This window comes from Protopterus annectens, chromosome 2.part1 (genome assembly GCF_019279795.1).
Source record: "Protopterus annectens isolate FY-2018-M chromosome 2.part1, PAN1.0, whole genome shotgun sequence".
NCBI lineage: Eukaryota > Metazoa > Chordata > Ceratodontiformes > Protopteridae > Protopterus > Protopterus annectens.
In genome coordinates, this window is record NC_056729.1 from 962928946 (window position 1) to 962944904 (window position 15959).

General features: G+C 35.4%; 1 long non-coding RNA gene across 1 annotated transcript in view; it reads right to left on the bottom strand.

Annotated features, from left to right (window-relative positions):
• The window catches only part of LOC122794295, a 354718-nt gene that overhangs the window by 230021 nt on the left and 108738 nt on the right, over positions 1-15959 (bottom strand). The window contains exon 2 of the long non-coding RNA XR_006363631.1: positions 283-331. This is a non-coding gene — a long non-coding RNA (uncharacterized LOC122794295). The remainder of the gene's footprint in view (positions 1-282; positions 332-15959) is intronic.

Below are 15959 nucleotides of genomic sequence, written 5' to 3' on the forward strand. Positions count from 1 at the left end.
AGATAGCAATGTAGACAAAGGCAACAAACTTATTAAGGGTACAGCCAGTCCCTATGGTGTGCAAACTAATCATGAAATGTGGATTTAAAAATAATTACAAAAGACTTACAAACGTAAGCTAGTTTTGTAGTTTAAAAAAAAAATTAAACATTCTGGTCTAGTCAGGGTTGACATCTACACAATACATCATTTTACAGGTCTCCAAATATCTGTAGACCTGAAATGCGATTTCTTAGATCAGGCAAAATGCATGCAATGTACAAAAGTACTTGAACTGCAAACCTTGGTGATGCCATCTGGTTACAGACTTCAGGAAGGTTTTATGTTTTTCCTAAAAAGGGGGAAAAAACATGCTATTAAGTCAAATGCAGCAGTAATATTTAGAAATACTAACCTAAAAATGTTGCAGATAGAATACTTCAAGCATGTAAGCATGATAAACAGGAGGCAAAAGACTGGGAAATATTGTTTTAATATTATCTTCACCTGCTTCAAAAAGAACTATTTTTTCATCTGTATAATTTTATTGGATTTTAAAAGCAATTCCGCACCAATACATACATGTGCATTCTAGCTGTTACATTCTGATATACAAATGTATTTTAGTTTAAAGAATAATGACACTTAACCTCTGTGAGCAAATCCTCACAATGTCAACTGCAGTCGTGCAGCTTTCTATCTAAGTTACCCACTTTGCATATATGTAAATATATATATATATATGTATATATATATATATATATATATATATATATATATATATGTATATATATGTGTGTGTGTTTATATATACACACACATTTTATATATACATGTATATATATATATATATATATATATATATATATATATATATATATATATATATATATATATATATATATGTATATATATATATATATATATACACACACACACACACACACACACACACACACACACACACACACACACACACACAAATACATACACACACACATATAATCAAGTTCTTAAATATTTCTGCAGACAGTTTCTTTAAGAAATAGATTTACAGATAGTTAATAAGCATGTGGTCCAGGACTACATTGGAATCGAACCCAATCTCTCAACTGCACCAAAGTACTGTCTGGTAAAGTGACTTGATCAAGGTCACAGAGTAGGCAAACGAAGGTGGAGGGAGTCAAACTCTGTCACACATAACTACTAGTAGCCTTAAGCATCTGCACTGCCAGGCAATCACTGTCAAATGCTGTACCTCTGATAATACTGTTCTTGAATAATCAGAGTTAAATATTGTGCCCATTAGGATTGGGATGATAGCGTTGAATAAAGTAAACCGCTACAACAGACAAGTGGCACTTTTATTTTCTGGTTACGAGTTTACACACCCAGCTGCCGTTCTGTATTTGCTCTGGTTCTATTATTAAATACAGCTGTCTACAATCTTGTTATTAATGTTGCTTGTTTGTCTTTTCGGCTTTTCCCAGTTAGGGGTCACCACAGCGGAACTCCGGTCCGCTAATGATTGGCAGTAGATTTTTTTATGGTGCCGAGTTGCCAGCCCGACGCCCAACCTTCAGGGAAGGCACGGCCATTCACGCATGTCTTTCGGAGGCCACTCAACCGCAGGGAGGACATGCAGACTCCACACAGAAGGCACTCCAGCCGTGAATCAAACAGGAGAACCTCTTGCTGTGAGGCAACAACTCTATCGCTGTACCACCGCGGCAAACTCTTAAGAGAGTCTTCATATTCTAGAAACATTTATTTTTTGTATTAATAACAAGATTGTTATTTTTTGTATTAATAACAATCTTGTTATTAATACAAAAAATAAATGTTTCTAGAATATGAAGACTCTGGCATATTGTTCAATACCCTCTTAAATGGGGACTTACAAGATGGCTGCACACTAAGTAACAGCTGAATTTCAGCTCTCCCAGTGTGAAAACAAACTCAGAAGAGAGAGCCACTGAACTCATTTTTGGGGGGTAAATTTTAGTAATTGGCTAGTAAGTGCACTGCCTGGATGCCAGCAAAAAAGAAATTTGGAGAACCTGAAAGAAAATCAAAAACAAAAGGTGAGTTAAAAACACTGACTGGGAAGAATTCTGCATTGTTCAGCAAAAAGCAGTGCCAGCTCCAGCTGTGGTGCAAGACATGACTTCTAGTAACCTACAGGAAAACAATAACTCAAATGTACTCGGAGCTGATTACAATAAACAAAACACTGATGTAGTACATCAACTCAAATAATACAAGGCTGGATAAAATGGAAGAAACTTTAAACAGATATTCAGGTGAGGTGAAGAAAAGGCTTGCTGAATACAAGATTGCTCAGGAAGATAGTTTTCAAAAAATAACAGAATTAGAGGACAGAGCACACAGGGAAACAGAGATTTTCTGCTGTACCAGAGAAGCTGGAAGGAATAGACTATATTAATTTTATGAAAGTACAAATAAACAATGAAAACATCTGTAGATAGGCACCACAGGAAAACAGAATCTTCTTAAAGGAACTTTATTTTTCAGTGCTTTCATCCATGAGGGACATCATCAGAAAACAGAACAACCGACTAAAAGACAACTTTATAATGCAAACTAACTAAGCAGAAACAACAAACAATGATGGAATTAAGACAAATAGTAACCATAAAAGGTAAAAAAAAGCACTGAATTTACAGCACATAAATATACCACAATGCAAAATACAATATTAAAAAAAAATTAAATAAATGGTATTCAGGCCAGGAAACTTAACAGTCTGCTTCTTAAGCTGTCACAACGTTTCTTTGTTAAGTAGCTGCTTCTTGAAACAATCCACCCAAAGATCTACAGGTAAATGCTCTAAGACAGCAAAATAGAATTTCTTAAAAGGAACCACATGCTGATAAGTTTCCTGGCCTAAAGGATACAATTTGTATAAACTGTTTTTAACATACTATTATTTTCTATTGTGTTATGTGCTGCAAATTAAGTGTTTTTTTTATCTTTTAGGTCTACTATTTGTTTTAATTGATTTAATTAGTGTTTGTTGTTTCTGATTGGTCAGTTCACATTATAAAGTTATCTTCTAGTCAGCTGTTCAGTTTTCTGAATTATGATTCCGTTTCCTGTGCTGCCTATCTGTGGATGATTTCATTGCTCAGTTTTGCTGTTCAGCATCTGAGTGGTTTGTTTGTATTGAAAGCACAAATAAGCAACTGGACTGGTATTCCACAGCAGGAGATGTTAATTGAAAGGGCACATTGTGTGTATGCTCCAAATTTGGCCATGAAAAAGCAACCTAGATCTCTAATAGTAAAGATGCAATCTTACCAGCAGAAGGAGTTGATTCTGACAAAATTGTGGCAGAAGGACAAAGCACTAAATGTAGGAGACAGTAGAGTGTTTGCGGAAAATGATTACTCACTGTACACCAGGCAGAAGAGGGGTACATTTATTCCACCAATCAGAGAATGTTAAGAAGCAGGCGAGAAATTCAAACTGCTGTATCCGGCTACATTCACAATATTATTTCCTGGAGAGACAAAATCATTTTTGATGAAGAACATGCTAAGGAGTAAATACAAAAGTGTGTCCAATAAAAAGTGAGCAGTGAAACAGGAGGAGATTCTGCTTCTTGTTCTTCTGGTAATAAAGACCACAGAGACATTGTGCCAGTGAAACTTTTTCCAGTATTTCAACAGAAAATATAGGAGGCAGAAAAAAGGCTAAGAGTTGAGTAGAAGAACCAAAACTAAGTTGGAAAGTAAGCAGAGACTGGATTTGGGAGATGCAGATAAACAGTAATAAAACCAGCAACTTGGAAAATGACAAATAAATGTGGGATTATAAGGCATTTATTATAGTTATGAAACATGACAGAACAAGAAGACCTAGAAATATTGGACTTTTTTGACTTTGTTAAACTTGTAGGGGACTCTAAAGCATATGCCCTACTTCATGTCATTAATATATGGAGGAACACTTAGGGGAGATGAAGAGAAAGGATTAAACTGTAAGTAAAACAAAATGCTGTTCTTAAAATTGACATTTGTTAGTGCATGATATCTACATGCTATAAAGTGAATCTTCCGCAATTATTTTCAAGTGTAATAGGGATATTAATGTAAAACAGGTGCCCTGTTTTTTCCTTCTTTTCTCTTTCTCCTTACTCAGTTTTAAGAAAAGTAGTCACTGGAATACAAAATGAAGTAAAGTCGGTTCCAAAGACTATGAAACATGGAAAAATTATGTGCTTTTTCTCATTCTTACATAAGGGAATGACTAGATGAAGGCTCTTGGCTTTATCTAATAACAAGTTTTAAGAGAAATCAATTAAATAAAAACACTGAAAATAATAAAGCTCTCCTCTAGCAAATAAATGAATATTTGTAGAAGCAACTCTGTATCTGGTTCTTTCAATGACTATGAGAGAATGTTTTCTGAAAGCAAGTGTCTTATCTTTATTGCTGTCCCAGAATGAGAAGACAAAACCAGACATCACTTAATAAAAGCACAGGCTGTACCATGCATCTTAGCATGGATAACGTGTCTTTCAGGTTAACCAAAGTCTGCAAGTGTGGCTGTTAGTTTGGGACAACTGTTCCTATTAGGTAGGTAAAACTTCAATATTTGAAGATGTACATATTTTTGTGTGTTAAAATTAAGTTAATAGGTTTCTGGAGTGTATTGGAGTGTATTTTTTTATTTTGCAGAACTTTCAATAAAACAAAAGATTTGTAAGATGTGACAATCTGAAATGGATATGAGAAGAAACAGCTAAAGGTCAACCTGCCAAACATTAATGTGTGATGTAATATAAAAGTTGGGACTAGATACTTAACAAAAAACTGTTAACTAATAAAAGGTTGGAATAATAACTTTCAATATAATGACCCTTTCAATATTATCTTTAAATTTTAATGGTCTCACAGATTTACACAAAAAAGAAAGAGTAGTTAACTATATTAAAAAGTGTACAATGCAAATAGCTATGCTATAGGAGACACATTTTGAAAAGAAATGAACATGTGAATTTGATAAAGAAAGGATTTCAGGATTGCTATTCAGTGGAATACCTGGGACAAAGGAAACGAGGAGTACTTATATTAATTGCAGGAGGAAATCCAACAGTGACAGAAAAAGATAATTCTGGGTGATATAATCCGTTTTAAGCAGGAGATGTTACTTATAGCCAGGGAATGGAATTTGATTTGCAACAGGGAAGATGCGTCTGTGGGGGCTCAAAAAGGGAAAATATAAAAATGGGGTAGATGTTTGAAGAAAATTATGAAAATATTTGGCATGAAAGATGTGAATTCAGTAGTAGGCATTTGGAGTGAATTTACATATTATTCCCCAAGATATAAAAACTGACCTAGGCTAGACAGAACTCACATTTCACAGGACATATGCATTTAATTGAAAATGCTGATATGAATCCAATAACTATTTCAAATCATGCACCAATAATAACCAAAATAAAAATGCATGATAATGAAATAAAAATGAGATGATGGCATGTTCCCACCTATCTGTTGAAAAGACAGGAATTAAATAGTGGAAATTATTCGGGCATTATTAGAGAAGACAAAGAGAAATTTCTTCTGAAAATATAGCTAGGGAGTTGAAATGTCTCTCTTTCTCAGAGGCAATGGCAAAAAAAGTCATTCTTAATATGTTCATTTATTGCTTCAATTTCTTTCTGAACACATTCTTTAAGACTTCCATTTTCCTTTACCATAACTTTCAACATTTCAAGTTCGCATCTGTTAAATATTTCAAGTAATTCTTTATGAAAAATACTACCAGATTCTACATTATTTGGATATTTACATATACGCAAACCTTTAGGCGCAATGCCCTCAGTTATACACTGTCTTAAATATGTGTTTTCAATATCGAACATTCTGAATTTAAGCATCAATTTAGACATCTTACTTAACTTGGTGTTATAAGATCCAGTCACTGGTGGTACTTTACCACCATTATCTTTAAATTTAGCAGTGAAGCTAATTTGTAACCAATCTATTAAATCAGTTCTACCTGTGTATGAGGCAAAGACCACAGTTCTTTGTTGCTGACCAGGTGGAATTTCAGTTGCCAAAAGTTCATTCCTTATTGTTTCTCCTTCAGTACCTCTTAAAATCACTGCGGTCCACTGAAACTTTTCTGCTGCCAAATTCTTGTTTGCATTCACATACATTCCTTGCTTGTTGAACACACCATGTCCTCCATTACTTTCATTTCCTTTGGGGGAAGTCTCATTTGAAACTTCCTGATTCCGCCCATTCTGAGCTCTGGAAACAATCTGCACCATGGATTGGCTGAGTGGAGTGAGTAGATCAATCAACTGAAAAATCTGACCTACCAGCTTCCTCGTTTGGCCAATTTCCTCCTGTCCGCCCCTTTGTTCAGGTACTGTGCTGCTTTCCCTCTAAGGGAATGAAGTCTGTAAACTAGGGATGAAAATGCAGTGTCATTTGTGAGGCGTTTATGTGTCAGTGTTTTTTATTATTGAAATATTGGCATTGAAGCTGTGGACTGCTGTTTTTTCAGCTTTCCAGGGCACTTATTTGGATTTTGTTAACAGAAAATAAAGGATTACCTCGATAATATGCACAAGTTTAGATGGTTGTTAAGCAACTGTTTTTTTGATAATAATGCTGGACCGCAAAGACTTTTAGTGCAGACTCAGGCAACAAAATGTAGAAAGGATTGTTGCCAAGTTTAGGGAGCCTATAACAAGGAAAATAACAAGAGATCCTGTAGAGGTGCTAGAAATATATCGGAAATTTTATGAAAGTCTATAAAGCAGAGAAATATGGAGATCAAGAAAATGTACAAATGGAATTTCTTATGGTTCATAGGTTAGTACTAAGCTAACTGCCTTTGCGAGCCATTTTAAGCCCAGCCAATTATCCCTTGTGAGATTCTAACCCTGCACCTTCTGTATATAAGGCAACACTTTAACCATTAGGCCACCCTCCCAACCCCATAGTTACTGGATTCATATCAGAATTTTCAATTAAATGCATATGTTCCTGTGAAATGTGAGTTCTGTCTAGCCTAGGTCAGTTTTTATAACTTGGGGAATAATATGTAAATGGAAGAATTAAACATGCCAATGTTAGAGTTAGATGAGGCTCAATTACTAACAGTTAGGATAAGAGGAGAAAAGATAAAAAAAATGGTTATGTATAACAAATCAAACAAGAAAGTCCACAGGAACAGATGGTATTCCTATGGGATTTTGGAAGCTAGAAGGGAAAAAACTGACAATGATCTAGAAGCATCTAACAGTATTTTAAGAGGAGGAGAAGCACCAACATCCTTGAAGAAAGCAGTGGTGGCTATAATACCAGAAGAGGGTAAAGACCCATCAGATTCAGCCTCATACAGGCTAATCAATTTCAATCCTAAACCGTGTTTATATCTATAATGGCTAAAAGAATGGCAAAGGTGATGCCAAAATTGACAGACATGGATCAATGTGGTTTTGTGGAGGGGAGGCAAACATTTGACAACTTTAACAGAGCACTGATGATCCACAGGGAAGCTGAATGTAAGAAAATACCACTGTTGCTGGTGGGTCTTAAAGCAGAGAAAGCATTTGACATAGTAAGCTGGGAGTTTATGAGCCGGGCATTGGAAGCATTTGTATTCTTTGATAAAACTCGAAGGTTAATTAGGAGGACATATTAATGATTGGAGGCGAAAATTAAAGTGGGTGGGTTTCTCTCTGATAAAACAGAGGAATCAGGCAGGGATGTCCTCTTTCACCTTTATTACTTGTACTATATTTAGAACCATTGGTGATGAAAATAAGAGACTCAGACATTCAAGGATATAATTGGTATGGTAGTCAAGAAAAGCTGGCTCTGTTTGCATAGGATATTATTTTATACCTGATAAAACCAGAAAAGGACATTTCAGTGTTGTGGAACATTTTAAGGCAGTTTCAAATCTTTTCAGGATACAAAGTTATTGAAGGTAAAACAAAGGCAATAGCTATAAATTATGTACCCACGCACAAATTAGTTCAGCAATATCCATACTTATGGGGACATTCTAAAATGGAGTATGGATTAAAAAGGATTCTGGTGTGATAGCAAAGGACATGTGGGAAAAGACTACACAAAAGATAATTCATTTATTTATTTGTCCTTTGTTAACCGGTTTAGTCCACTGGGCTGGGGCTTCCATTTTCAGTGAAGACCCGAGGAGAAAAATCTCCAGAAACGCATGATAAAAAAGATGATGCCAAAAATAATATACATATATCATAACAAAACCAAGTTACATTGCAAGTTTAAAAACATAAAAAAGGGCAAGATACAAAGACATGTGAGTTAACAACAATAATGCCTTGTAGATAATCATTAAAAATATCGACAAAGCTCCACAAACACATGATAAAAAAAAGATACCAAAAAAATAATACACATATATCATAACCATACCAGGTTACATTGCAAGTTTAAGAACATTAAAAGGGCAAAATAAAGAGACATGTGAGTAACAGCATTAATGCCTTGTAGAAATCATTAAGAGTACGTATTTTATGCATGTACAACAACAAAATGATAGAGGCAGAGTTGGTGGAACAAAATAGAATAGTAAGTGCAGTACAGAGAACAGTGAAGAATGAGAATAGCAAAGAATATCAGTTGTGTCAGTTATACTGGGTGGAGTGGAAGGAGAGGTGGTAAAGTTAGTGTAGAGAGAAGGAAATGACGAGGAAGGAACAAAATACAGGAATAGTAAGTGGAGTGGAGTGAAGAATAAATGAAGAGGCATAGAATAGCAAAGAGTGTCAGTTATACTGGGCGGAGTGGAAGGAAAGGTGGTAAAGTAAGACAGAGTGAAAAAAAAGGAAATTAGGAGGAAAGAGTTGGGGTGGCCAAAATAATGAGGAGTAAAATAGGGGGCAAAGATGGGAGGAAAGTTTAGCTTTTAAGAGTGCTCAGTGGTGTAGCTATTGATGCACAGTACTGTAAGTATACATAATGTATGAAGGGACTAGTTCTAGTGTGGTAGTGGCACAATAGGTGGGGTGGTGGCAGTTGCAGGAGGGAGAGTTGGCCAAGATATTTTTTCAGTTCTTTTTTGAACAGGAGTGAAGACTGGATAATACAAAGACTGAGAAATGAGAAGCTGTGTTACATGGATATGGATAGCAAGATATAAACAGTTAAAATGTTTTTAGTCCCTTTAGTTTTATACACAAGTCAGGCATATTTTATCAACCAGAGAAGCTGTGGATAGCAAATTAATAAAGAGCTGAAGGATTTTATCTGGGAGGGGAAGACAGCAAGAGTCAAGTGGGAAAAACGGATTCTTCCAATTGAACAAGGTGGTCTGGATTACCTTATTTGAAGGGGCATTTCAGAGCTACACAGTTAAGGCACCTATACACAGCACAAGCGGAAACCTAAAATTCAAAGTGGAAAGGGATGCTGATGAAATGAGGGGAAGCTCAAGAAACAAGGAGAGACTGAGATTTTGGACAGAGACCCTTAAGGAAATTAACAATAACCATGCAGAATATTATATTCATGAAATAGCAGAAAGTATTCTAAGAAGTAAGCCAAAACAGGAATGGAGAAAGGATATTCTGATGATAGGGATGACTAATATTAAGGATACAGACAATAGGCAAGAGGGGGCTGGAATTTATTGGAGTAAACTGGTAAAAGAACCAAGGTATTGGGGAAAAAAATAAAGAGGGAAAGGTAACAGAATGGGAAGAGGTCAAGAATTTGGACTGCAGGACAGAGACTGACTTCCCTATCAAGGATTAATATCAGTGTATAAGCAAAGAAAAAGAAATAGGGGGATCCTAAGCAAAATACCAGCACTGGTAGAGCTTTTAGTAGTATCTAGAACAGAAGCTGTGGTTAAAAAAAGGAACAATTAGTAGAGCATACAAAATATTGCAATGAGAACTATAAGAATCAATCAGAGGAAGTTAGAAAGGATTGTGAAGAGAGATTGGATAAGCAGCTCATACAATGGTAGATATATGTATGTCTCCTGAATAAGCAATAAAGTCTAGAAAATTTAGGATCTTTGCTTGGAAGCATTTACATAGATATTTTTATACCCCACACAGACTCCAAAGAATTTTTCCTTAGAAGACAACAAATGTTGGAGGTGTGATGGGGAAGAAAGAGGTAACTGGGAACATATTTTCTGGGAGTGTAATGAGTTGGCAGACTTTAAAGATTCCCTGCAGACTGCTATGTCAGAGATACAGGGTGAGCAAACTGGTGTAAGTAAGGAAATGCTTACTTTGAGCTATGATACAGAATCGGAATTGCCTAGACATAGAAAGGCCTCAATGAGTCTAATTATGGTAGTTGCCAAAAAAGCAATTACTAGAAAATAGACATCAAAGTCTAAACCAACTTTACTAGAAGTAGTGAATATAGCATAGACATCAAAGTCTAAACCAACTTTACTAGAAGTAGTGAATATAGCAACAGAGATAAAACAACTAGAATTGGGATCTTTAGAAAAGGGTAGGCGCAAATTGCATAGGAAAAATGGGAATTCTGGGAACAAAACATGCAGAGGGGGAACAAAGTTTAAAAGAAGGTAGGACTTGAATGAGCTATGTAATGTTTGACCGAGAATGACTGGATAGAGTATAAGTGATGTATAATGTTTGCAGCTACAATTATGTCAGCATGGCTTGTTTTCTTTTAACAAATGCATGATTGACTATGTCACAAGTGATAATTTAATAAAGATGTTTCTTGTTTAAAAAATATATTATATCCTCTTAAATGAAGTATGTTTCCCACATTATGTTTCCTTAGGGTATTCTCCAATGTTCTTGCATTGCAATTCATAGATTTTAAATATTTTTTTTTTACCGAAATATGTCTGTTCAGTATAATATATGGTTTAATTCTATGTAACTCTTGGTATTATTATACCTGTGTCATGCAAGAAAAGGGTCACAGGACTGGTCCACATATTCAAGTTAACCAAAGCCTTTAAAAATAAATTAGCTGATGAATCAATTTTATCTATTTCACTCCACATTTGTTATATGTAGTACTTATTCCCATTTTCTGTTACGGCACGTACAAGTCAAGTATATTTCAATAATTCCAAACTTCCTTTGTCATTCCTAATGAATCCATAAATATTCCAAATTTAATCGAAGGGATTCAAGTATATATATTTATTCTTTACTCATCCCCAGTTCTTCCAAAGATTATCAGCTTTGACCTATACGTATGTATATATATATATATATATATATATATATATATATATATATATATATATACACACACACACACACACACACACACACGCACATACATACATACATACACATATTACATTTACTATTTAACTTCTGCCCTACAGTACCCTAGCCTTTGTCTACAGTCAAACAAATGTACCCCATTTCATTCTCTATTATATTATCTCCTCATTTTTCTAATGAGTACCTATGATGTTTTCTTCTTTACTCTTTCTTTAAAACCTTTCTGTATACTCATGCCTTCACACTGATTTCACACTTTGCTGCCTTTTAGTATTTCCCCTCCCTCTCATCTTCAAATGTCTACTCCATTGTAGCTCCCTCTTTCCTTCTGTATACTTGTTCATCTGCCCTTTCAATCTTATATTCCCTTACCATCTACAAGATTGTTATAATATTCTCGTCAAGACGCTCTTTCTATCTCCCTTCCAGTTCTGTGTTAATGTCATCCATCTACATAAACACTGCTGTTTCCTCCTCTTTCATCCTAAGTCCAAATAAATGAAGTTCCACATATTTATTCCAATTCCCAATAAATGGATTTCTATTCTTCCATTATCTTCTTCCATATCCTTCTTGTCCACTCACATGCAGATACTCTCTTCAACTTAATTTCTGCATCACCATCATCATCCGTCAGACTTCCTCCTTTCAATGCAACCTTTTGGGAGGTACAGTTACCACTGATGCATTATCTTTATCTGCCAATTTTCATAATGACAACAATATGCTACAGTTCTGTTACCTGTTTCTACTTTCCCACTTCCCTTTTAATATCACTATCCCATTCTTATACCTCTTCTCCTACATCTCTCTAAAGAACATTCTACTAAGATCCCCCTGCAGTTCTAATTGTTATTGGAAACCTCTCTTCAGCTTCTAGCTGCCCCTTCTAACTACCTGCATGGACTGTCTATTTTGTCATCATTCCTGCAGCTTTAGCTACTTCCACCAAATTTCTCCCTCACCAGGCTGAACTCCAAGTCTTCCCTCCCTTTTTAAATTGCTTCCCCATCTTTACATCCCCAAGCCATTGCATTTTCTCTTCTAAATCTCAGAACTTAACTGCCTCTCCATACTTCTACTTCATTCATAACATTTGCACTAATGTCTGCATTGCTTTATCTACACCTAGCTGTTTCATCAATGCATTTTGTCATTTCATCCAGCTCTTTCCAAAATACCCTTGATTTCTTAACTTCTGTACCAAACTTATCACTGTATGCTATCAAATATCTTTTTAAGTTTGGACTTTCCCAAATCTCTCCACCCCTGCATTCACTAACCTTGAAGAACGCATTAATTCCTACATCAAGACTGTAGAATGTTTAACCATGGTTCAAAAACAACTAGTGCACTATTAAAAAGATATTTTAAGAACATCTGATTACCTCCTAAAGGACTCATGAGATTTTTTTATTCAGCATTCTCAACACTCATACAAAGAGTAAGGTTGGTTTGCAACACTTGATGTTAATTTATTTTCTTCAATACAATATGATATTGGGTTAAACTGGATTAGAGAAATGTTGATTGAATGTGAAAATTTAAACAGAATGAATATTAATATTTTGTGCAGGTATATGGAGGTTATACTCAAAAGTAATTTTATTTGTTTTGAAGGTGAATATTTTCAACAATATGGGTAGCAATGTGGGCCACATGTAACTTACATTATGCAAATTTGATAATGGCTTTTTAGGAAAGAGAATACATACTGACGTAACAGTAGACCCCCTGTTGGCATATGTATCAATAACATCTATTTTCTGGATCAATACTGGTGTCAAGTTAAAAGAATTTACCGGAGTATAGTAATATTACTTCTACTTTTCTAAAAATTCTCCTGGAATTATTCACGGAATGAGATTATTTTTTAGATGGACTATTAAAGAAAGCAAGAAAAAATAATAAATTCACTTCAACCTTGTAAATGTAACCAACTTACTCTAATACTCACAGTTTACAAGCAACAACTCACTATATCAGAGAAAAGACGTTTGGTGAAAGTGGCGAGATTGACCTCAAAAATTAATTCTTGGGGGAATCACACACAAAAAAATGTTAGTAGAGTGAGGTTAGCCTATTTTTTTTATTTATTTTTTTTTTGAGAATACATATGAAGGAGTGCATAGAAAAAGAAATGAAGGGATATATGTGCCAGTTAGGATTGAAGTGATTCAATGCCATGGAACTGACAACAAATGTAACATTTTTTACAAAACCAGTGATAATTCCTTACAATAATTTTAGTGGAAATAGCAAATAAAGTATTTGTAGATATTGGAAAGCTTTTCAATACTTCCCTGAAATAGCATCTGTTTTAAAAAAAATCCATCTGGTTTTAGCTATAAATTTATATTTAATATCAATGAAGAACATTTATTTATTTATTTTACATTTGTTTACTGAGAAAGTCTGACTGGACCCAGGCCCTTTTTCAGCAGAGACCCGGGGAGAAAACCTCCAGTAAAAAAAATTTACAAAATTCCAAAATTAGAAAAGTACAAACTGTTTACAAAAGTACAACAGTAGAAAAATAATAAAAGTTGACAAGAGTATAAGATGGATTTTATACAGCGGAACAAATTAAAGTTAGTGATGGTTGAAAGACTGATAGGAATTACTACAGTTAGACACATTAGAATACATGACTTAGACATAATGTTGTACTAAGCAACTTTTCTGTGGGAAAGAACATTATCAACAACACAGTCAGAGTGTAGAAGGCGGCCAGAATGCTATAAGTTTAGACATCTTATGGTTAGGAGTACTTGAGTTAGCCAGGACAAGTGCAAGAACAGAGCCTGATGTCAGTTATGTCAGACTTTAGAAGTTTTTGGAACTGGCATAAATGGCAGTTGGAGGTTATTTGAACTCGCAGTTTAGTCCAGGTTTTGGGAATGACATTTGATAACAGCGAGTCCCCAGTTGAGTTATTTGCTTTGGAAATATGAAGAAATTTGTTGCTGGAATGGAGGGTACGACTGTTGGTATGCAGCTGTATAAGATTTTGGAGAGCAGAGTTTTTTTCTGGCTGGTGGAGGATTTTGTGGGCAAAGGTTAGTTGATTAAAGAGAAGTAGTTGGGGTAGTTCTAACCACTGTAGTAGGTTTAGGGGTGTGCAGTGATGTGTCCTGTAGGGGGAGTCTGTGGCGAACCTTGCAATTTTATTACAGCAGGATTCTAGTTTAGCTAGATCATTTTTTTTTGAGGTTCGTAAATATTGGAGAGGCATATAACAGTGCTGCTAAGAGGTGTGTGTGAGTGACAGTAGCTCTTGTGTTTGGGGTTATAAATTGTTCATTTCTGTAGAGATGACCTAGCTTCTTATGAACTTACTTTATGGTTTGAGAAATATGAATATCAATTTTCAAATTGTTGTCGATTTCTACACCCAACAGTTTGGTAGGGATTACTGGTGAGATGGTGGTATTGTTTTTGGATGTGAAAGACAATGGTACACATGATAGCGGGGATTTTGTGGGGTAGAAGAGGAGCTTGGTTTTGTTGGGATTTAGTACGAGTTGAGTGTTGGTGAGGTCTGTAAGAATTTGTTGAATCTTGGAGGCACTGCTTTCAGGAGCCAAGAGGGGTGAGGACGTCCAAAGTTTAGCCTTTGAGAGGTGAATTCTCTTCAGACAGTGAATGGCAGCTGTAAAAATAAAAGAGAGGAGAATTTTGTTGAGAGAGAGGATGAGAAGTCAGCAAGAGATGGGAAATTTGTAGTATGATATGGTCAGCACAGTTTAAATATAATAGTTATGTTAGACCAGGGTAGCCTTATCATACACAATAACATCTAACAGAGCACTAGAGTGGGGACAAACAACTGGCTGGAAACAGCAATAATTTAGTCATATAAGGATAAGTGCCATAGTATAAAACAGGTTCAAATTAAATTAATTACAGCTGTATCAGTAGCACTCTTAGATAAAACAGGTTCTATATAATTTATAGCTACATTTGAGATGCCAGTACGCTAAGCTGAGTTAAATATTTAAACAGAAATTGCAACACATACAATTAGCTGGGTGTTCGCCGATATACCTTGCTGCAAAGGTACAAGAGTAGTCACTGTGGCACAATTCAAAGCAGCTTAGTTGAGTTAACTCATACAGGAGTACAATGTAAGGCCAGGTCCGGTGAAAGAACCTAATGTCTAGCTATAATGCCATAAAACAGACATAATATCAGAGCACACAGTTTACGTGTGAAGGAGAAGCACGAGGGTGTGCTGTTGACCCTATTGAGTTCACTTCACAGGTAATATATAATAGAGCACAAGTCAGTGTGAGCTTCTTAATGGTGCAAACAGTCAAACAATATCTACGCTATAAAGCGCACAGAGTAAATAATTCCAAGTAGATCAGTAACATACAGTTAAACAATATCTAAGCTGTACCGTACACAGTTTAACTAATTCTAAGTAAATCAATACAACATCAGGAGTGTTACTATGTGTAGGCCAAGCAGGTATAAGTACAAGACACTTACGTTGCGAGCATACTATGACCGGAACACAGAGAAGATAGCTGTAGCCCTACTGAACATTGTCTGAAAATGGCGCAGAGTGTATAAGGCAATTAAGTAACCTAACCTTAACCATGAGGCAAGACCTGGCCGCAACAATGGAATAAAGAAAAACTATCAGCCAATTTGTAATGCACCACACAGGTCAGTGCCATTAAGTAGTATGTATTAGCTTTAC